General features: G+C 45.2%; 1 protein-coding gene across 2 annotated transcripts in view; it reads left to right on the top strand.

The window, feature by feature from the left end:
* The window catches only part of LOC142786363 (uncharacterized), a 230,395-nt gene that overhangs the window by 24,218 nt on the left and 181,014 nt on the right, over window positions 1–25,163 (top strand). The gene's annotated exons all lie outside the window — the stretch shown is intronic.

Here is a 25,163-nt window from a genome sequence, read left to right as displayed (position 1 = left end):
TGTTAGCAGTACCAATTTATTACAAAGGCATCAATAACTATACATTGATGCAAAAAATGTGGCATGCATAAAGTTATTGTCACTGCTTCTTTAAGGTTGCGTAGTCATTTAGACTGCCTAATATTTCCAACTTGCGTGACTGCCTATTGTTTCCAACAGAAGCGTTTTCCATTATGCCATCATTGTTAGCGAACTCCATGATCACGTGACATCCTGGTCAACAATGCATGATTAGATCCAGCGAGCTAAGGCGGCTTCTGCTCGCGTGAATGGACGCTTTGACATTAACGGAAGTCGCTTACTTTTCAGCGACACCTTCGCGAGAGCACGTGCAAGCCACGTTTTATTTTTATCGCAACTCCTTTCCCACATTCTTGTGTCGGAAAGTCAGTGCATTTCATTATCGCGATGTGTGCTTCGTAATTTTTACGCACAGTTCACAAAGCATACTTTTCTGACTCTAAAAAGCCGTCTTGCATCACAAATGCACGTGCAATGATTCTGCAGAAACTGCACCTGACGTTGATATTTTGTTGCCAGCTCCTCGTTTCTCTTACATCAATATGCGGCCGATATATAGACACTATAAGCTCTTAAATATAAACACTGAGAAATCGCATCCCGTCATCCGAGATCACTTAACTCTTACAGCGACAGGTTGGCCATGACCTACACGGCCTGAAATTTATGGCTACGTTTTGGCATCGCACCAGCTCGCACCCTCGTTATCATAAAGTATTTGATGCGATTTCTATCAGTGGCAAGCACACATCTGCGCTCATGAGAGCGTCGCAGTGACAAAACAGTGCTAACACGGATGCAAACAAAACATATCGATACTGATATGGCACGCACGCTCAAAAAACTCGGTCGGTGGTGGGGCCCTGTGCAGACCACGGCCTGCGAGTATCTGAGACTGCTGAAGCAGGAAGCGTTTTTTCTGAGTAAACGGTGACTGAAAGCATTGCAAATGAGACGAATGAATCAGTCGTGGAAGCTTATTTTTGCGAGTGGTGCGGTGACGCTTAACTTTCTCTGCGAGTGCGATAGCCTGTGAGAGGCTCTCCCGATCGGAGATAAATCTCCCCACTTCTCGAGCGCACGTGCTTGCAGCGTATTTCCTATACCGCGATCTACCTTGCGTAGCACAACCGTCGTGAACTCCAGACTTCTGTGATTATTGCCGTTGTTATTTGAATGCTTCTGAGGAGCAGCATATCAACCACACATTTATGGCATACTTCTCGGAGCTTTACGGTGAGCATAGACGTACGAGCAAGCTAGAGCCATATTGAGAAGAGATCCTTAGACTATGAGAAAAATATATTATATATACAAATATTTATGCTTGCACTTATCTGGAGCGTTGGCGATCAACTTATGGGCTGAGGCCCTCCTAAAATTCAACGTCAGCCAATTCAAAACTCTATTCTCTCCCTTATACATTTCCATGTCTTCTATTCTTCCAGCCAATTCTTTTAATTTGGCTGGAAGATGAAAAACAAAATTTTGCTTTGAGAGAAGGGGTAGAAAAGGGTTTACTTAGAAGCATGTTGGTCGAGGCCCCAAGTTCAGAGCCTCACTGGCTTGCGGCGCTCGCCTAACTTGATTCAGAAGCGCTAACTGCACCTGTGGGTCCGAGCTGGCAAGTTGTGCCTCCCACTGCTCTGAACTTCCTACAGTGATGTTGCCTAAAAAGTTCAGATATTTTTGTTCGTGTTTTTTGAACGTGAAGGACATCAGAATACCACAAACAAAAAATATGAGCCAGTGCTGAAACGTTTCCTAATTTACATAAATGGCATGGAATTAGTTCGTCAGGGCTGAGTGGTCGTGAAATGCGAGAAATTGTTTCTTTATTCCTGCTGCTCACTAGAGTACACAAAATCCGAACACACGTCTTATTCGCAGTGTGAAAGCCGGGACCTCGTCCCAAACAGGGCGCCTAATCGCACCGCCGTCAACCACCAGGCGTCATCTTCTTTTCGGCTTCACCCTCCGCAAAAGTGCCACAATGATGACGTCAATTACAGTGTTTATGGTCGAATAAATATTCTTCCAAGAATGAGCAGTGTTGCTAGAAAAAAATATGTGATGGGGCCATTTGACACCGCCAGGGTCGAAAGCGCTAACGTGGCAGCGCTAAAAAGCTTTTCCGCGGACATTCCGAGGCCGTTGTCCTTCGTTATAAGCGAGAAATGACTACTATCTCTGAGTGATTCTTAGAGATAGAACCGAATAAAGAAATCAACAAATATTCGCTTTTTTGTAGCAATCGAAACCCGAACTCTTGCGTGGCCAAAAGGCGTCTATATGGGAATGTCGTGTAGTGCCAAGAGTGTCTTTAATGCATGTGTTATAGCGTGGTAAAAGCTTAAAGAAACATGAAGTTAATAGACGTAACGCGAAAGACGCAGAAAAGGACAAGACAACGCTTCTCTATTTCAGGCTTTTTACTTAACACTGACATTTATTCGATGCCATGCCTTCGTGGAGTTACGCTACCGATGTCGGGTATTGCTTAAACGTTGAAATCGCTCATGGGTCTTCTCGTCGTTCCTGGGAAGACACTAAGTGTCAATCACCTGTGGCTCATACCCGCATATTAGTGGCACATACCCGCCCGTGGGTATACGTGTCACTGTCTGGCGGGAAGTTTTTGAAGGAGTTTGCGACGGGACTGTGACATTATTCATGTCCTGACTAGCGCGTCATATTCGTCAAACCATCCTACCCTCCCATGCTATTTTTGATTCATGCTAAGTTAAGGGGCTGACCACGAAAGCACCCAAACGTAAGCGGCTAGATAAACATAGATACATAGATGCGCTCAAAGGCGCCTAAGTTCGCTACGAAATGCTTCGCACTTAAAAAAACAGACTAACAATAACAAAACAGAGCACAACAGTTATAGACAAAATACACTAGTATATGATCTAATACATTAATAAAGTTCTAAGCATGTTTTTATAGACTGATTACCGCGCGTTTGATGAAATGTTGGCACACCTTTGAAGCATTGCGCAAAGAGTACTTAAAACGATAGGACCAAAAGGAAACGACGCTTAGCATAGCCCTGGTTAGGGATATATAGTTCATACGCGTTGTAGCGCAGTGCTGTGGCGGCCAGCCGGCTGGAGAAAAAGAAGACGAGCGCTGGTGGCGCGAGGCGCCTTGAACGTTGGTGCTTCTAGTTGAACGTTGGTGCTTCTAGCTGGCTGGATGCCACGGCCGCTGCTCTACTTCTGCAGCTCGCTTCCTACCTGAGCCGTCCTTTCATTAAACCAGTGACGACGGCACGTCTGCACCAGACGCCGTCACGTTGCTACAGTATAAAGGAACACACGCACGGGTACTGCAGTCACGTGGCAGGTGACAGGTTTTAATGGTCAGTTTGAAAGCCAACAGTGCTTTTTTGTTTCTTCTTTTTATTTCGTTAATTTAAAAGCCCTCACACGTGCGAACAATCGTGTTTAATATTCGAGGGTTGCATTGTAAACATGTTTTGAGACCGTGGTTTTAATTACCTTCTACTAAAGAACGTCCTGTGTTTTCCAGACTCAATTATCTTCTTCATCGAGTGACATGTCCCCTTGCAACTGTCCTCGCTCGCAGAGGCGTTCGTTAAGATATCACTTTTCCCACGCGTACCACTGCACCGCCTTGCCTGGCATCCGCCTTCAAACGGGGCGCTGCTTGAATAATACAGAAAGGACGTCCACACGGCAGGGTGTCCTGACTTACAAGTGATGACAGGGGTGCGTATTTTGGTTGCGGGAAAAAAACGTGCATGCACACCTAGGTGCACCAGTATGGCTGTTAATTCCGACCTGCTGTTCTGTGCACACAAGGTGACTTACAACCTGCACAATGCACGTGGCATGCTTGTTACTGCTGCCTTCTGTGCCCGTGCGAAAGTGGCGCGTCTTTTTGCGGGAACCTCGAGACAGAATAAATAGTAGAGAATGAAAGGCAGGGAAGTTAACCAGCTTTACCCTTTCCGGGGGAACAGGCGGTGGTATAGGGTAAAAGATTCATATGTAAGGGAGAATGACTACACAAGGCAGAGCACACACATGCGAGGCTGGGCTACGAAGCGCGACCGGCTGTAGGCGTTATGTTAGGGCGAACCGGACAACAGAAACGTGTGGAAATGTCTAATTAGTACACGTGGGCTGCATATTTGATTCATATAGAGATGAGAAAGGCTTTGTACTTCAAGGAGAACTGACATGGAGCAGTTGCATGCACTTGCGCGAGACACTTTGTAGTATACCTTTGCGGCTATCTTGCTGTGCAGTTTATCACCAAGATGCTCCCATAGCAGCCGCATTTACAACGGCGCCGAATGGAAGAACAAACTTTCTCTAAGATCTGGGTGATATTCAAAGTACAGGTAGTAAAGCCTAATCCAGAGTTCTCGACTAAATGCCTTGTCTTAATATAAAACTGAGGCTTTCCCGGACAATGCGACTGAAATTTCGAACACTACAAGGGACTGCGGGCGTGAGCCGCTTTTCAGTAGTGTTATTGCACATGCGAATTTATCGACTCATGTCATATAAAGAAGAATTATTCAAAGCTAATCAATGGCACTCCTATGGCGTTTTATCATTCTGAGGTCGCTTTCTATAACAAGTGTTTACACCTTTAAGACTCGTGAAAGGCCGACTTCCTCCTAGTGTTCTGTGCATGGGAAATTCCATTATATACGCACCTCAATCTGCATATCTAGTCTTAGTTACAAGAGTGCGTCGAGCAAAGAATGCAGGAATATCGGCAGGAAACGTAGCAGAGAATTGGAGTATCGCCAGGGTGGTTGATACCGAATTCTTGCATAATGCACTGGCTATACCGCCATGAAAACGTTGTATTTACGATGTTTTTAGTGGCTGCGTATTCACGCTCTCACCTACGTGACGTGATTAGACTGCGAATGCACCTCTTTCCCGCACGGCTTATTTTGTCACTGTTGTTTTCTCGAGGAATCGGCACGCTTCGGCTGATGGAGGTGTCGTCAAAGGGCCCTTCGGGCCAAGGTTTTTTCTGGCATTTTGCCTGCAGCTTGTTGTCTCCAATTCGTCACAGCAAAATAGGAGCAGAAAGAAAACAAATACCGCTGATGACTGAACTTCGTGAAAAACAAGCGCACGAATCGAAGCCTTATTTTGAGTGCAGTTTGTGTCGAAGGGGCAGGGGTTCAGAGAGCATGCGCGTAAAAAGGGGTGACAGGAGGTAAACCTGTTCATCAAGTGCGGCAACTTTTTCTCAAGTTACCTTCGACAATATATGCCCACAAACGCTTGGAGAGAAACTCAGCATACATAACTAAACCTGATTACGTAACTAAAAAGATCATAATACATCTCGCTTTTACGCTGTATACCCCCTGCACAGAGCGTCCACAATCAACCTATTTATAATTTTTGAGAGTTTTCTGCAGTTTCTGTAAGACGTGACGATTTTTAGCTCGCTTAAGGCTTCAGGTGCAGGCAAAATTTTTCAGTTGCAAAAAAAACACTATAAATATGACGCTGAAATAAAATCTTTTGCAGTACTAACAAGGACAGTGCAATACTGAACCATTTTGAAGCCGAGATATACGCGACATTGCAATGCATAACGACATTCAACACATGGCTTACAGGTTTTATTTGGTTTCAAGAATCAGTCCGCAGCCGTGGAGTAGCTGGTACGGTGTTCGTCTGCTGAAGAGAAGGTCGCGAGTGCTATTCCGGGGGCGTGGTCGCATCTCAATGAAAGCGAAATACTGGATGCATTTGTACGGTACGATGTGAGTGAACGTTCAAGAACACTAGATGGTTGAAATTTCCGGAACCCTCCGCTATTGCGTGGCTCGTAATCACATGGCTGTTCTGGCACGTAAAATTTTTGGTACTAATAATATTGTGAGGCGCGGCTTTATTCGAGTTGAGCTCAGGCTCACACACGTTGACGGTGATATATACAGATGAGGAAGTCGTACAAATGATGATGTCTAGACAACAAAGAAGAGTCAGCAACTGCGCTCAAAATATTTGGGAAACGAACAACAATCAGACCCTACATGTGGGAAATTTGCCTATATGCAGGTTCACTCTTTGAAGCCAGACCTTCTCGCAGTGTCTCTGCTTGGCGATTTACGTACCTGGTTGGTTCATATTAGGAATAAAGCATCGCCAGTAAAAACATTTTTCTAGCCTAATGAGAACGACCTATGTAGTGGGCGCGCTGACAAATTTGCTGGATGAGTCCTGGCTATAGAATGATTAGCAGAACAATGGAAAATGAAGGACACATAAATGAGCATCAAACGGTTAGGCATACAGTGTGCAAACTTGCCCTTGACGGATACCTCGCCTCCTTTTTTTTGCAGTGTAACCGACGTCATGCTGCCGGATAATTCACCAAGAGTTTTCATTTCTAGTCTAATCGAAAGTTCTCCATCACCTAATCTTATAACCTACCACAGTCATAGAAAGTTCTCCATCATAATTATGCATATTGTTGAAGACATGGTAAAGCATGGTATGTGACGCTGTGTCGCCCTTCGAGATTAGAATCTTTTTTCCACCTGCTTCCAGTTTTCTACCTTGAAAAGGGCTCAGAGACTTGACCAAATCAGCTCATGCAGACAGTAAAAGTCTTCTCAGCACCACAGAAAAGATTTCTCGTGTGAACCTATTTATGCGAAATACAACTATCTAGCATTGCCCGTTCAGAGTATTGAATTACACGCAGACATATGGAAAAGAGACAGACGCAATTGTACATACAGTGAGAAACACAAAATCCACGAGGCCGTGCACATGTTCACTAGAACATCAACCATAAGGGTATAGAAAACATTTCATCACTGTGGTTGATTTGGACAATGATGGATCCGGAGATTTTAGATCGATATGACCATCGCAGTCTTTTTCCGTAGCCCTGTTCATTTGGACATATGCAGATGTTTTCGAATCAAGGTCACACATCCACAGTGCCCCACCGTCGTGGTATATTGGCTAAGGTACTCTGATAAGGGCTGCTGACCCGCAGGTCGCGTGGTCAAATCCCGGCTGCGGTGGCTGCATTTTCAATGGAGGCGAAAACGCTGTAGGCCTGCGTGCTTAGATTCGGATGCACGTTAAGGAACCACAGGTGGCCAAAATTTCTGGAGCCGATCACTACGGCGTCTCTCATAATCTTACGGGGATGTTAATACGTTAAACTCCACATATAAATCAATCAAATCACATCCGCTGTTCATAAAATGCATACCTAAATGCTCCTCCAATATTTTTGTAAGGTTTAGTTATGTTATTTTAATCTGACATTGAGCTGTCTTAATGTTTGACGTTTGCAGGAAGCGCTGCAAGACGAAGTAACTTCGCAGAGCGTGTTCCCAGTGAAGTACACGAACTTGTCGCGATTCCTATTAGTGCACAGCTGTGTGACATTTTCTTCATCAATAACCGCCCTGCACATTTTTGCAAGCTTGCTACGTGGTATAAAAAAGAAAACCTTCACTCCCGGCTTTTGCGCCGCGGTCATCCAGTTTGCGCAGCGGAATGTAAATAGCACATTTTTGGTACATTCTCGTTTTTCTGCAAGGTTGTCGTTAACGCGTTGCTTGTGTAGTTAAACTTCTTTTCTGCCACATCAGACAGAACCGCATGCTTAACAGAAGGGGGAGGGGGTATCTGGGAGCGACGCAGCTGCCAAGCTTGCAAAAACATGCAGGGTGGTTAATCGAAAAGGAGATAACAAATAATAGTGCAGTAAATAAGCATCGAGGCAAGTTTGTGCAATACGCTGAAAGCTTGGTTTGCGCAGTTAACTTGAGTCGCATTGTGCAATACAAGAGCCCAACGCTTTGACTCTTAAATGGCAGCTTGAAGCTGACTAAGTATAACTAACAAATGTTAGCATATAGCACATTTAGGCTGTAATTGTAGAGACTGTGATGTCCCCGATGAAATCAGAACACAAGTAGATTGTCCGGATCAAAATACAGGCCAGCTAATGCGATTCCTGAAGTGCTATACGTGAGAAAATTGTCTGAGGGGTCAGCATGACGTCTGACATGGAATCAGCGAAAAATGTCGCCTTGCTATCAGGACCAATTTCGCACATGTAATAGGCATTACCGGGTAACGGGTGTGGGGGCTCTCCTATCTCCTGTTTATTGTTACCACCACTGCTCATTCTGCGCATTCAAAGAACGGGAGTGGCACCAGTGGGTGCCAGGGGGTGACAGCACCCTACGCCACGCATATATAATAATGGCCTGTCCTCCACCCTCTTGGCCCCACCCCCGACACCGAGGACCAGGCGTTATGCAGGCAAAATACACAGTGCAAAACTTTCCTGCCCCCTGGCCACCTTGATGGGACTTGCTTATTGTGTGGTCCTCCCCCTGTACCCCGCAACAATAAAAAAAAAAAAAACGTTGGCCATCAGAGAGAGACCAAGAGGAAAAGCCGGGGCCGGAGATTCCAATAATCTTCATATTCAGCGTTGCCACAGTTCTCCGTCAGGGCTACGCAAAACATTGAGAGCACATCTACATCATCATTCTATCACGTGACAGGCTGTAGAGAATGAGAGGGATTCACTGCCCGACACCATAGTCCGTATTCAGTAATCTGGCCTTCCTGCTTCATACGACAGCTGTGGAAATCAATGAAGTGCATCTTAGTTACTCACCCACTTGCGTCCGTGCAATTCACCGTGCAACGATAGCGTCGAATGTGGCGTTTCATCGTAGTGTGCGGAGTTTCCGCGCCACGGCAGAACTTGCTTTCATTTTCGCCATTGTTCTGGCGAGTGATCCGACAATTTCTTGTAGGCGTTTCGGTGGCGTTCCCGACTAGAGGAGACAAATTCATAGTTGTATTTCGGAGTTTCAAATCCACTAAAAAGTGGTAATATTAAGTGAAATCGCTCGCTAGTTGCATCTGTTTCCACAACAAACACGCACTCCCCAAATCCTTTTTCCACCGACCTGGCGCTACGCATCTCGCGAGACTTTATCGGACTTCTATGAGAATGAGCATTCCCACTCTGCATCGTTGTGTCTTCAGCCGCAGATTGTGAATGTTAAGGCTACGTTTCTGGCGGCTAACACTACACGTTATCTTACGAGCCGTAAAGACGCTAGTGACGCTATGTTTGTGGCACCAGCAATTGTTGGGTAGAGTGTCGCGGACATCTTGCGGGAAGGCATGAGGTCCAGAAAATAAAGAATGGTAAAACAATACATGGTTGCATTCGCGATTATGCGTACAACTACGGGGCCAACTAATTATGCGTTCGTTTTAGCAGTGCGATACCACAGCCACTGGATAAAAAAAGAAGCTATCCAGCAGCCGTGGCGCGAAGACTGTCAGGCGTTTGCAAAACATTGCTTCACAATGGCCGGTTCCCGATTGTAAGGTCGCATTTAACTTTCGTTTTAATGTAATTTTAAAAAAATAATTGAGGTTGCTTAGAACAGAGCGGCTACTTTAACAGAGTGGCCACTTGGAGTAGTTGGTACGGCATTTTCAAAAGAAATATACTTTCTCAGTTCGCAGGGAACGATTCAGGAAGAAGAAGGGTAGGACAGAGCACACTACTATCTGTCAAAAAGCCATTGGAGAACCCTCCTGTGACTTTTTGGTCGTCATCCAAGGCGACCGACGTTCACAGCTGCGTTGGACCTATTCTTGTGGTCACAGAGGAGTCACATCTGCTCGCACCTTCATTGCCGTTAGGGTGTTCGCAGTCGCTCTACTGCTGAACCAAAGGTCGCCGCACCAAATCAGGGCCAGGGTGACCACATTTTGATGGAAGTGAAATGCTAGATGCCCGCCTACATATTAGGTGGACCCTAGACAACACACCATTTCGGGAGCCTTTCTCATACATACATACATACATACATACATACATACATACATACATACATACATACATACATACATACATACATACATACATACATACATACATACATACATACATACATACATACATACATACATACATACATACATACATACATACATACATACATACATACATACATACATGGTGGTTGTGGAACGTAAAAGCTGCACAATTGTATTTTCTTATATTATTTCCGTTCCTGCCATTGCCTCGAAAATCCAGCTGGCGCTTCTTATTGGTTTTGCAGTTCGTGACTGCAATTGCGCGATTGAGCCAGAGCTGTAGCTTTTCGACGAAAGCGGCCGTTTGCAACCAGTCGCATTGCGGCTAACTTGGTCGGACGGTGCATGTTATAGTCACCGGTGTGAAGTACTTTAAGAAACCGCTTTATGCACTGAAATGAATTCGTCACATGTACAACATTGACTCAATAATGCTGTAGATATAGATACTCTGGAAGTTGTCACAAAATTTGTTTCACATCTTCTTCCGTGACCCGCTTCTCGATGGGTCGCGACACGTCGCAGCAGTGCTGCGGCCTTCTCGGACTTTGACCTTCCGTGTAAGTGACGGAAAAGCAGGTGTTTCGTCGTCCTCGTGCAGCTGACGTTTGCAGACTTTGCGTGCTCGGCTAGACCACTCACGTGCGTTGAGCGTGTGTGAAGCACGTTAAAACGATCCCCCCTGCATGGCATTCAAGAGGGCACCGCTTAGGCGGAACAAATGCGATCAAACTGTTGCAAAGTTACAATAGACAGCTGCGCTACAAAGAACTTTTCGACAATAAAATAATATAGATATAGAATATAACGCTATAAAGAGCAAAAAAAGTAAATGAGGCGTTCCTTCGGCTCATTAGGTTTTTCGCGTGTCGCTTGACATTTTCGAAGCTCCGCGCATGCCGACATGAACATCTGTCTAGTGAGAAACTGGCGTCGCTCCTTATGTCGCCAAACATTGGCGGCTTCGTGCTCTCTTGTATTGCGAGTTGGCGTACGGCAATAAGAGCGAATCATGCTCCAGGTAGTCGCGGCAGTGGCAAGTTCAGAGTGGCAATTAGCACTCTGAACTCGGGCGTCATCTATTATCGATAATCATTGTTTGATTCCAGGTTGTATGACGGAAAGTCTTCAGTATAGAATATTCGGCTTCACTGTTCGTAGGTCTGGAGATGACGCTGAGCCACTGCGCACAAGGAATCACTACAGCAAGGACCGCTGTCGGCTCAACGATAAAATGCAGAGAAGCCTTCAATCAGGCTACCAATTGACGCGAAAATTGAGGGTAAAGCTGAGAGAATCAATTAGGTGCTTGCAATGAGAAAAAAACACAACAGCGAAGGGCAGGGTTGTCCATATTGTCACGTGATTATCAATAACACACAACCTCTGTCTACAGGAGCGCTGAAAGTCGAGCCGTAATCTCTGTTTCACAATGGCACAGACACACAGTGGCATAGCGTTATTTCATTCGATGCCCGTGGCAACATACACGTATTCATTGCTGTAGTCTGATCTCGACGTGTTTTACCGTTTGCTCGACAACTTCCAAAATCGTGGTCAACCCGTAACGGTCCAGTGGTCGATAATTCTGCCTCATGAGTCCCGGAAGGCAAGAACATAAAACCTACTCACCATATGTCCACACAGAGCCGGTAACCGATTGAAAACAAATAAGGAAATCGGCACGCAAGCACACAGTATATAAGAGAGGTGTAAATAGACAACAAGAAACATTGACAAAAAAGTCAGAGAAGCAGAAAACCATGTGCGAATGAGGCTGAGAATAAAATACCGTTAAGATATACTGTACTCGGCGACAATTTTTCTTGCCTCTGAAAGGGATGCTACGCAGGCGGAGCTTCTGCGCATGTTGCACTACGCGGACTAGTCTGTTTTGGTGCACGTCTCATAACGCTATGGAAAGTGACGGGGGTGCACCATCAGCGTTTCATGTAGGTGAAGACGCCTCTTAGCGTTTGAGGTGCACGTAAAAAAGCGGGACTTCCTCACGAGTTCTAAAATTGAAATTCACAACGAACAAATTAAATTAAATACGACTATTTCAATGATAAGAGCTGCATTTTGTCTCAAATAGCTCCACGTAGAAAATAAAGGGGAAACTTTTATATTTCTCGGTGAAAATACGGCCGCTGTTGTGCAATTACAAAAACTGGTGTAGGATGCCCGCGATTTGGCTCTGTAGCCTTCGTTCCAATGACAAGAAAAGTTGTCGCTGAGTATAGTTAGGAAAAATTAATTTTCAGCAATCATCTGCATAACGCCATAATGAGAATCGCTCTGCTCTTCGCATAGCGCGAGTGGGTTGTCTGAATGCAACTTACCACAGCTTGTATTCCAAACAATTTGAGCCGCACACGTGTGGCGTCAGAATCGGGAAACCACTCAATAGCTCGGTAACTATAGATGCCAGGATGTTGATTTCAAAAAAATTGTTAGATGGAGCCTATTTTTGGTCGGCGTGGTGACCCTAAGTGGAAGCGTACTTGGTCTGCTGTGGAGACAAAGAAATGTACAGCGTACACCAGTTAATGAAAGGAACACGCAAGAGATTGAGTGATGAAGCAGTTACTCTTACATGCTTGGGCAGCTCCGCACTATATGCAAACTTAGGAACCAGAATGCCGCAAGAAAAAAGCACAAGAATTGCCGGAATGCCGTGGACCAACAGTAATTAGACTTGATTCATGTCGGCTGTACGATTTGACTGCCATGCCACATGAAATGTGACTTTCGCGTTACCTCGCTCGAAGTTCGGTAGGGACAAGGAGTAAAGCAGGCTAAAATGGAATCGCGAGAATTCAAAACATGCGCGGCGGAGGACCAAGCTATTGCACCTAACAAGATTTTAATAAATATTGTATTTGCTGATTTTAACAAAGATGGAAATATGTGACGGTGCTCCTGCATGCATAGGTGCTCTCGCGTGCACATTGTTTCACTTCATTTCTGAAGTAATTCAGATAATCATTCGATGTTAGGGATATAGTATCATATATTTTATGAAATTCAGCTATCGCGAGTGAGAAGAACCAGTTCTGAAACGTGTCGCGTGCACATATGTGTATAAGTATTACGGTATTATGTGGGCGTGTTTATTAGGTATTAGTCTATCCTGCAAACATTCAATGTACTTGGATTTATCCAAGCTGTAGCAGTTTTCTGATGATGGCATTGGTAAGCTTGCACGAATACTGTGGGTAGTATTAATGTTTTCCCACAATGTGTAGCGTTCATTTGACATTAACTGTTTTAAAGTTCTATTGAGAGCCTTGAAGATTTCTACCGCATGCCTGTCGTACGCAACAGTCATATATGTTCCAAAGTGCTGTGAAAGAGCAGCTGAATAAAAGAAAGAAACGCGCTAGCTTGGTCGTGATGTTCAGCACTTCTTAACCACTGAACAAAAGCATGATCACAACTATTCACAGTTAGCAGTGGCCTAGAATTTTAGGAAAAGCGTAGGGCTTCTTTTCTCTTTGGTTTTACTTTGTCTGAATAGACGCGTGCTGGTGCGTCTGCAAGTTTGTGTGTTTTTCTTTTTATGAAAACTTATTCGCCCACAGCCAGAGGACAGTCCGTATATGGAGCTTGTCTTCTAAAACGCGCCCGAAGGTTTGCTAGCGGTATGAACGGCCGTGTGTATATATTGAACCAAAGGGTTGACGAAACCTGTTTCTCTCTGCTCTGAACTAAGGGATATATTTGCACTACGGAGCTTTCGTAAAGCGTCTTGTGTACGGGTTACCAAGTTTGGAACGAAAATGGCTCTGGTATTGAGCATGCGATATCTATACATGGCCGGTCTAGAGCATATGTTCTGTGCTATGAAAATTCTCTCTAGAATTGGGCGTAGATCTGTTGCTATTTCGAAAGAAACAACGCTTTGAAACCGATACATGCCCGATGTTTGGAGTGCAAAGTTTTCTATGCGTATTTTGGTGGAATGCAATCGCTTCTGTTTGTTTTCATAACGATGCACGACAAGTATTGATTTTGTTCAGCACAAAGCGGACATTGAGAAATAACGGAGGAAAGAAAAACAATATTTATATCGTACTGATGCTTTCAAATCTGCTTTTCAGAACATCGGTGCCTGTACACTCCTACGCTTGTGACAAATGTTTTTTTTTTGTGTGTTCAGAATGGCAACAACTAAGGGGTAGATTTTTAGGCATTAAAAACGTGATATAGGCACTACAAAAAAGGCGGGCAAAACAACGGTTTAGACCTCTAGCATTTTTAAATATAGGCATAATTATTTTACCTAAATAAAACGCATTAAAAAGAAGACGTGAGCGACCTGTATCTGCGACAGCAAATAAAAAAATGTTATTGTTTATGAATGTACAAACGTGCCAACAGTTAAACATACATGTTCAGTCGTCTTTTCCTGTACAAGTCGCAGAACAAGGTTGTCATAGCCAACTGATGAGAGCAGCTGGAACGAAACAGAATGCTTGATACTGTAGAAAAACACTACCTTTTTTTTATTTCCTACGCACTCATATTTTATGGTAACCTATAGTGACGACTTAACAGGACGCATATGCAATCTGCTAGTGATGCAACATCACACATCACTGCGTGTTGCGGTTGCTATTTTGTCACAAAGATTTCTGCATTTATTCCGCAGCAACTCCTGTAAACTATGTCGAAAAGAAAGACACCTCTGGGTGTCTTTCTTTTTGACATGGTTTACAAATGCAAAACGGGAACTGATAGCCACACCGCTAAACGTCCTGCGTTTTAATGGTCCGTATAGTGGCGTAGATTCAATTGCCCCTCAGTCGGCGAGCCCCTTGAAGGTAAATTACAAACGAACAAAATTATTTGGCACCGCACATTTTTGTTTTTTTCTTCACCATTCGCTCGTACCAAATGATCGCTGAGGCGCATGCTGGCACATGCGTTACACGTCACTGCTGCTGGAGTTTTGGGGCGAAGCTCCCTGTGCCGTAGCTCGTGCGTACGCGATGTATGTAGTCGTAGTAGGCAGCCACCTCCATGGCCGAACTACAGGAGCGGCATGCGCGCACCCTTTGGCATTGAGCAGGAAACCCGCGCACGTTAATCATAAATAAAAATATAGCTCTTTCTGGTAAAACACCTTACAAAGACGAATATTGGTGACTAAATGTCTAATAAAATTTGCCTTGAATTTGACGGTTACTGAAAAAAGGACTAGTATCAGAAGGACGCACTTTGAGCACCAACTGTCCGAAAAAGGGTGCACATTAAACTCGCTTGGCGTAACCCCCTTGGTTTTAGCAAGGTTTTGCGAGCGTCGGGCAGCAGTGCCATGAATATAGTGAACTAGTATATAGCCATGAAATGGGGGTGGCGAAAAGTGGGAAATGGACACGAAGCGCTGGCCGTAAGAAAGTGCGCGAGTGCCACCTCTCGTTTAGTCCTTGGAATGTCCGCTGGATGGTGATACTTCTATATGCTTAATATGTGATGAAAAGATGCGAGGTGGTGGTACTCTGAGTGTTCACTAGATGGACGGACGGATGGACGGATGGACGCATGAATGGAAGTATGGACGCCGGAACGGACGCACGGACGAACGCAGGGACAGGCGCAGGGATGGACGTGCAGACGGACGGATGTATGGACGGACGGATAGATGGACGTTTTCTCCAACTCATCCTTATGCACTCCGTGGATGTGCTGTGATTTTTTTCTCGGAAGTAGGTTTAGCAAGAGGACTAAGCTCAACAGCAGAGAGTGCGGACAGTCGATTTCGCCCGGTTACCTAAATAACAGTCTGAACGATCTTCTCAAAAACGAAACTTTATATCCATAGAGCACCAATTTCGAAAATAAGCGTTTGCAGGCACTCATAGACATTCAGGCACAAGCGACATAAGTGCGTCTATGAGCAGTTTGAAAGCACTACAACCGCTTTTCGTAGCCTCTAATTCATACTCATACATCAATGTCGCGCGTTAGGAACTCAAGAAACAAAATAGACATAAGCGTGTGCCCGAGGGGGTAATGTTTCGGCGACATAGAAAGGGGCTGATGGTGCAATCTTGTAGCGATACATTTATTTACTAAACTGGGGTGTGCGGCGATGAACTGAAACTCGCTCGCCACCTCCTTCTGATGGGGAACCCTACGCGGACACTCAAGAAAATAAGGATTTGCCTAAAATCTGGTGTCTAGCAATAATAACAAACCTAGAAATGCTAATTATACTGTGAGGTTAACGTACTTATAGTCTGCACAGAGCTGTGCGACAAAGAGAGAGATAGTGAGAACTTATTAGAAGACAGGTCAGCCTCAGCTAGTTCGCTCTAGCCTGCTACTCTATACAGGGGATAACGGAAAGGGGAAGGAAAGAGGGATGAAAGGTGATGATGGGGACAAGAAGAGGTGGTGCGTATGTACAGTAGCACTTAGCATAGTACCCTACAGTCTAGTATCTAGTCCAGTGCTTTTTATAGAGTCTAGAACAGCCTTTGTAGCAGTTTTTGACACTGTTTGGTCGTTCATTGCTGACAATATGTGGATTTCACCTAATGGCGTTCGTCAGATGCTTGCCAACGTTGCAGTTGCATTTTTTTTGCGCCACGTATAATGCACAGTCACAAAATATGTGAGCTATCGTTTCGCGCGCTTGGCAGCGTTCACAATTCGGGCTGTCCGCACGGCCAATTAGGTGGGTGTAGTGGCGAGTGAAAGCGACCCCACGCGAATTCAGTGCAGTGTATTAGCATGTCTTCGGCTGATTTTATCTGTAAGACGAAAAGTCATACCGGGGTCCGTTTCCCGCAGGCGCTTGTTTCGGTGAACTGGTAGCGACCAGTAAGTGGCAGCGCATTCGCGCATGACCGATCTCAACAATGTGTTGACGTCACTTCGCGAATACGGTACTTTTACGTACATAGGAGCGTTGTATATTGCCGCTCTTGCTTCGCTATCGGCTGTTTTGTTGCCAAATAGGCCGCAGTGTCCAGGAATCCATTGGAGTGTAATCAAGTGACCGCTCCTGTGTGTTGGGTCAAATGCTTGGACGATTCCTAACGCTAACTCGTAAAATTGGCCTCTTCTTGAGCAAGAATGGATAGCTTGAAGCGCTGATTTTGCGTCAGACAGAATCGTCCATTTACGCGGTGCTTGGTCGTTCGCAAATTTCATGGCTTCATGTATAGCAACAAGTTCTGCAGCTGTCGAAAATGACCTGTGATTTATTTTGTATTGTCGGGAAATACCGAGTTGAGGGATGACGAAGGCTGCAGCTGAGGCGGATGAAGTTACGGATCCATCGGTGTAAATGTGCACAGAGTCGCTGTATCTGTCATCTAAATGTTCCAAGGTGAGTTGCTTGAGGGTAATATAAGATACACGCGACTTATGCGAAATTCCACGTATGTGAAGACACACCACCAGTTTAGTCAATGTCCATGGAGGCACTGCAGAGATTACGGCTGGTGCAAAGCCCGAAGGGATCATGTGCTTTTGCGTATGGAGGCATCGCGAATAGGTACAGCCTGGTCGGTCCACTTGTAGCGAAGATAACGGGTGCTGTGCATGTCGGGTCAGCAGACGAAGGTGCACTCGAAGAGACTCACAGGACGTGTAAACCTGTAGAGGGTAGGTGCGGGACATCTCTATAGTGCCAGAGGTTGACGTGCACCATGGCAGGCCAAGGCATATTCTCAGTGCTTGTGCCTGAAGATTCTCTAAAGTACGAATGCACGTTGCCCGCATGCTGTAAAGTACAGGTGAGCTGTACCGTATATAGCCTACAAACAATGCCTTGTATGACTGCAGAAGACTTTTCTCTGAAGGGCCCCATCTCAGTCCTGCTATAACACGAAGAACATACACAAAACTTATCAGTTTGTTTCGCAGCACAGTCACACGCTTTGACCAGGACCGGTTGCGATCAATGACGACCCCTAAATAACCGTGGTGCTGGACCGCGGGAATCACTGCTCCGTGAGCGAAGATTGGGTAACGCGACATTGATTTCTTCGTAAATGCCAATGCAGCACATTTTGCTATTGAAAGTTCCAGGCCCTGACGACGCAAATACTTAGATGTTATTGATGTGCCTTGTTGTAGCCTTGCTCGCAGTTGTGGTCGCGTTGCTCCAGATGCTCATATGCATATGTCGTCCGCATACGCACTGATTCTGACAACGTCGGGAAGCTCAGCTTCTATGCCAATGAGTGCTATGTTAAAAAGCATGGGGCTCAGGACGGCGCCTTGCGGAACTCCACGGCTTATGAGGTGCCTGGCCGTGTCACCGTCAGATGTCGACATAAAAATGGTACGTCCTCTGAGATATCTCACTATCCATGCGTGTAGTCGGCCACCTACGCGTCCACCTACGCTGAAGTGCGTCAAGAATGGCCTCATGGTAGACGCTATCGTACGCGCCCTTCATATCTAAGAAAATGGCCCCTACCAATCTCCGACGTTGTCTTTCCTTTTCAACAGAAGAAACTAGATCTACAACACCGTCTGTAGATGATCGACCTCTACGGAAGCCATTTACAAAATCTGGTAAGCCGACAGTATTCTCCAGCAGCCATTCCAATCTTGCCAGCACCATGCATTTCATCACCTTACCGATGCAACCAGCTAGGGCAATGGGTCTATAAGAAGACAACTCGTGTGAACACTTGCCTGGTTTCAGTAAGGCCACAATGCGGCTGCACTTCCAACTCTCTGGGACTCTCGCTGTTTCCCACGTAGAGTTGTAGAACGACAAGAAAGCCTGCATTGCTTCCTAGCTGAGGTGATATAGAGCTGAATAAGTAATTCCGTCAGGCCCTGGTGCGGACGACCATCGGGACGCAGAAATCGCAGCGTCGAGTTTGTGCATTGTGAATGGTAAGTCGAGGCGATCGTCGCTGGATGACGGTGAGGCAAAACACGAAGGTGATATCGGTGAGGAGGACATACCTACAAGTAAGTGGCAGTAATCTTCTGCAACCTCTACTTCAGGTCGACCTTGCTTTAGAGCCAAAGCTCGGAAAAGGAACAACTGTTGAGTGGGCGTCTGAAGACTTCGGACAGATTGCCATATTCAAGACAGGGGTTTTCTGGGATCAAGAGAGCCACAAAATACCCTCCACCGTTGCCTATCGAGCTTATCGAGGTGTCGCAATACATGTCGTTGTGCTTGGCGTGCTGTAGATAGGTCAGATGGTGATTTCGTCCTCCTGTATTTCCTCTCTGCCCGGCGACGAATTGCACGGAATATTCATATTGTGTGTTTAGTTGTGATCTTGGTAGCGACACATTCACAAGTTTCGTAGGCGTTGTTAAGGCTGATGCAATGAGGCTTTCTATTTCAGATATAGATTGAATGTTCCCGCACTGAGCATTTACAGAAGCTTGAAATCCTGGCCAGCCTACGCTTTTCACAGGCAGGGGAGTCGAACGATGGGATCCTTTTAGCTGTATATATGTGGGGAGATGGTCACTTTCATGTGTTTCGACGTCTACGAACCAACAGGTGGCAGGCAAGAGACTTCTGCTTACAAAACATATGTCTAGACAGGTGCTGTACGGCACACCATTGAGGTAAGTAGGTGAGCCATTGTTAATGGACACCAGGCCCTGAGTGAGCACAAAATCGGCAATGTCCCTACCGCTGGTGTTCATTGAGGCAGAACCTCACATGGGATGATGTGCATTAAAGTCCCCAACTTATATATGTGGTCCAGAGCAAGTTCGGACCACAAACAAGAGATGGGAACAGTCCACGTGGCTTATAGAAGGAATGTATCTACCAATGATTGATAATGAACGTCGCTTGTGCTTTATAGATAGGCAAATATAGTCGTTAGAAGCATGACGAGCCACGGCATGCCTCACGTACGTTAAATCTCGACGTACGCATAAAATTACTTTACTCGCATTTCGATCATCGCGTGACCACAAAGTGACGTATCCGGAAATCTGAAACGACGACATCATATTCGGCTCACATACCACAACCAACGGAAATTGGTATATAAACATCCGTTGTCGAAGGTCAGACAATCGGCTTCGCAAACCTCGTGCGTTCCACTGCATTATAGTACAGGTGTGCACACGTTCATCGAAGAAATTCGCCATATTGTTTACGGAAGGGCCAGAAGTAGCGGTTCCAGCACAGTGAGAATCTGCACTGCTGTTTTTGCAGCTGACGTGTGTAGCTCGTTGATGATGGCACGAATTGATTTTAGTAGATGCTTCAGCATAGTTTGGTTCTTCTCAGTGTCTTGCCTATCATTTTCCACCCTTCTTGAAGTTGCAGCTCATGATGTGGTCTTTGTTATTGCTCCGGTTGGTAGCGAAGGCCACTCAGTATCTGAAGCATCGGCGCGCAACGCAGGCGTTGGTCCACTTTCTGCATCCCTGGGACGTGGTGCGTACAACATGGGGGTAGCGGCCTGATAATGCGCACGCGTATGTTCATCTGTTGCTGATGGTGATGCATCACTCCTATGTCCACTATGCTTTCGCTGGTGCCTACGTTTTGGACGACGTCTGTGTCGGCGGATAGACGTGACAGCCTCTCTGTGTGTCGAGTTGTCTTTGACCATCTTCCGCAGGATGCAAATTGCTTCTTTGATTTTCGGGCACTCCTTCGACATCCCTTCATGTGCACCAGAGCAGTTTGGGCATTTCAATGAAACAGCAGTATCGCAGTTTTCCACCTTATGAGATCCACCGCACCGCTGGCAAGTTGTCTGACTTTCGCACACTGCGCGGACCTGTTCCAACTTGCAGCACTTGTGACACTGCAAAGGCTGTGGCACGTAAGGGCGCACGGGATGTCTTACGTATCCAACCTTCACGCTAGGAGGCAGAGTCTCAGAATCAAATACTAGTTTGATGCAGCGAGACTGCCCGAAGCGGCAAATGGTCACGATTCTGAGTGTCGACGTCACAAGATTCTGGAGGTCAGCGTCTGTGATATCAGCGTCGACGTCATTTATCACGCAAGTTGTCGTTCCTTTCTCATGAGCGAAAAACGCGCGAACTGAAACACTTCCGAGCTGCGTGACGGCCTTTAGTCTGTCAAGAATGGTTTTGTTTGTCACATCAACAGACAATAAGTTTTTCCTGCTGTTTATGCAAATTTCATTCACTTGAGCAGGTGCAACTCGCTCGAAATAATTAGTTAATGACTGCCTGTTTAGTGAGTTCAGGTTGTCTGAAGTAGAGATGGATACTTACGAGATGGTGAAACATCGCTTGCCTTTGTCTAGCGCTGGTTGTGGCTCTGCCGTTGATGACGTCCTGCGAAGCTTCCTTTTCAACAGGCGGGTATGGAATGTCCTGAAGTCGGCTTCCGATTCCATCGTTTCCACTGATGAGCTCTCGGTAGAATCATCACAAGAAGCAGATGCGCCAACGCGGTCACCCACATTCGGTCCATCTTTATGCAAACGGCTAGGGCCCGCGGTCTCGTTGGATGGATGGTCCCTCATTCCGGGGGGTGACGTCCTACGTTCCGCTTGTTCAGGGAAGGTCAGTAATTCTGACAGTTTAAGAAAAAAACAAAAGTTGTTCAAGGCAGAATTATGCCCGAACGCCCTGTGCGACAATTCACGCACTGCTGTAATCTAATCGCCCTGAAGTAAGGTGAAATTCCTAAATCTCTGAAAAGGGCTTGTTTTTAAGAGTGACCTATGCACCTTACCAAGTAAACGAAAGATAATGAAGGTAGCAGAAATATCTCGACATGGGTAAACGCATGTCTAGAAATGAAATGTTCTGCTGAAGACAACCAAGAAAGACAACAAATAATAGGGCAAAGATTGCACACTAGAAATTGTTTGTTTATCGCGTTCGCATGACCAAATATAAGTAAATTAAATCAACAAATTGCTTTCTGTGAGAGCCGATTCCACACCACAGACACTGCCTTGTGAGCTACGGCAGTAACCGTTCCAAAGCTTATGTCCTTGTGCACCATCTTCATGTGGGACGCCTCAGTTTGAGACGGGTGGTCGGTGCAACGATCACTCCACTCAAGACTTAAGTTTGACCGAGTTGGAATACTCATGATTAATATGAAGAGCAGGAAGCTCAGTAATACAGATTCCTGTCCTTCAAGCTAATTGGAATAGACATAGAGGCTTGCAGAGAAGGGACATTGGTTACATATGTACTCCTAGCTGTTTAACATGTACGAACAGAACGCTTGTTTCTGCAGAGCTAAGGAACACTGCCAGAACAATATTCCCTTAAAATTCCCCGATAAACCAATCGTATACAACAAATGGCGACAGGACGGACAGCCCTGGGTGAGCTGTATGTCAAAAACAATAATAAAAGGACAATCTATAGCCTAGAAACCTAACAAAACTTGACTCACATTTTTGAGTCTGGTAGACATTTCTGCAAAAATGGGTAATGAGTCTTAATACTGATCCGCTTGATTGTAGTTAATTAGACTCCGAATGCCTTTTACGATAGCAGCCATCCTGAAGCCAGTACCACTTCCGTAATTTAATGGTACTATTAAGCTTAGTGTCTCCTCAATCCCGTTCTGTCGATGGACACAATTTTGTTTTCGTCTATGCGATAAGCAAGACGTCAAAGTCGGGTGTCTCGCTGTTCAATGATTGTGCGACTGTTAAGTTTCAGAGGTTAAATTGAGACAAGTAGTAAAATGGGCAACTTCTAGCTATTGAGACAGCGTTCATAATAAGATTAATAATTCTTGGAGAGTAGCATTCATAATATTCATATTATTATTTGTGGTTTAGTATCCCAAACCAAAATGAGCTTGCGAGACACGCAGTATAGCCGAGAGCTCCGAAAGTACGACCACCTGCAGTTCTTCAAGATGCACCTAAATATAACCACAGGGCTTGGGACCTTTCCGCCTTCATCGAAAGCACGAAACCTTCACAAACTGTTCTAATATTCGGATTTCCTCGTTCATACTCTAGCCTTTGCTACCTAAAATGCTTGACATTCCTGTAACGCTAAGGCTATAGTACATTATATTAAAAATCGTTTGGCCCTCCTGATACTGAGGATGTGAGTATTAACAATAAAAACTGGGGAACCCTTTATCAAGCATCGCCTTTAAGAGTTGAACGCAATAGCGATAATATGTTCCCAGGGTGCGCTTCAAACACTTAGTGCATGAAATTTTTTTAAACTTGCTAATTCTTCACTGCGTGGCCGTAAAGGTGCAACAACGTATGTGCTTTTTGTAGTGTGCGACTGGCTTTAAACTATGAAGTCATTATGATAATCCCTAGTTCTGATGCCTCCATGGCAATGTTCGCTTGTACCTCGCATTTTTATGGTGATGTTTCATGTTGTATTGTGAAGCATTTATAGAGGACGCGTATGTTTGTGAAGCAACAGTAATTTTAGCTGCATTTCCATGTGCTGAGAGTTATTTATACTGTATTCACAAACAGAGAAGTGGTTATGTGGTAGAACTCCTGCTTGCCGAGCAAACGACCCGGTTTTGGTCCCCACTCACACCCAGAATTTCTCGATATTTATTTTATTGGCATCTTTCTCAATTTTTTGGTGACGCAAAGATGATGACTTTTCGCTCAAAACCAACGGCCCCGCACTAAAGAATTTCTACGAAAGAAGCACTTTAACGCTATTTGCGTTAATAAAAATGGTAATAATAATTGTGCTATCTGCAGCTGCACACGTCTTCCTATCGGTAACGATGCATGTGTTACGGCTACAGGTTGAAGTAGAACGCTGGCTACTGCCCCGTGGCGCAGACATGACAATAGTTCGGGGTTCAAGTCTTAGGGCTTGTTGACCGTGCTACGGGTATATATCTATCACACATAACAGCACATCGCATTTGGCTATGATCCACGTCTCAGAAGTCTCTGGGGAGTGAAATTAAGTTATAGGCTTTCTCTATATTGTATAAATTATAGCGGACTGTTTGGGGATTAGATTTTGAACAGTAAAAACTAGATAGGTCAAAGAAGTGATATTCAGGCTACCTTGGCCAGCTCTCCGGGCAATTTTTACAGCGGAAATTCGTTTCCGACTGTCAGCTGTTCTTTATTGGGTACATCGAACCTTCAGTGTGGATGCCAAACACAGCGCTTGTCTTTATTCGCTTATTGTTTCCACAAGAACCATTCAATAACGAGAACAACAAAAACACCAATGAAGCATGCAATGCGGGGTGGTAACGGCTGTATATTCAGTATTATTAATGTGAACAAAATAATTGCTGTAAGCCTTCGCCCTTCTAGATGTACCTTTCAGTGGCGAAGGATTATGAAAATGGGGATCGCACTTATGCAACGGATATAGAAATATATCATCACATTAAAAAATTATAAATGCACAAATCCTATTTTCAATCTGAATTGTTTATCCACTTGATAGGATTACGCAAAAAGTCGTAGCTTCGCCGCAAGGACTAAGCATTGAATGCGATAGCAACAAATTTTAATACCATGCTGAGGGCAGCGACCATATCAGAAAGTGTGGTGGCCTGTTCAAGAAGAAAGAACGCGTGAAAAGAACACACAAAAATGAGTGTGAGCTAACAACGTTCAAAGCTCAACAGTCAACCTGCAGCTCAAACTCAAAAGACGCATTAAACGTATACGGACAGGTATATACAGGATGAGCGGGAACTAGTTATATAGTTTCACAGTTATTACTCCTCTCTGAAAAGCGCGTGCTACCCGCGAACGGAGAGACTGCAGCGAGCGAAGTGGCCGTCGTTCGCTCCGTAAAGTCGTTCCGTGAAAGCCCAAGATGTTTAGTTTCTCCGCCACCGCAAGATAAGTGTGCGCCCGCACAGGAAGACCGCGCACCGTAGGGCAAAGTACACGAGCGGGCCGCCGAGAGCTTCCTTCGCGCCTTTTCGCTGGAAAAACTGTTCCCTCCGAGATCGGCATACCACCAACGGTAAGTAATGTATATGGTGTATAGCTGTGTTTTACTACTGCATAGGACATGCTCTCTCGTGGTTAGTGGCTTTTCCTATTTACGTGAAATCGTTTGTAGCGTAGAAAGTGTCGTCGTATTGGGCCTGCTTTGTATTGCGCGCGAGCGTGTTATGGTACATCCGAAAGGCGGATGCATAATAAAAATTGAGTGAGTGAGTGAGTGAGTGAGTGAGTGTGTGAGCGAGTGAGCGAACGAAGACGGTGTGTGCTGTAGCGATTGTCGCTTATAAACTGATCCTCGCTGCGATAAATTCATGTTTGAGCGTGCCGGGAATAATAAACATACCTAAAACATATTGGCGGGATA

Source organism: Rhipicephalus microplus, unplaced genomic scaffold, assembly GCF_043290135.1.
Source record: "Rhipicephalus microplus isolate Deutch F79 unplaced genomic scaffold, USDA_Rmic scaffold_23, whole genome shotgun sequence".
NCBI lineage: Eukaryota > Metazoa > Arthropoda > Arachnida > Ixodida > Ixodidae > Rhipicephalus > Rhipicephalus microplus.
Note: the sequence above shows the minus strand (reverse complement) of the source record. Positions and strands in the feature narration are given on the sequence as shown.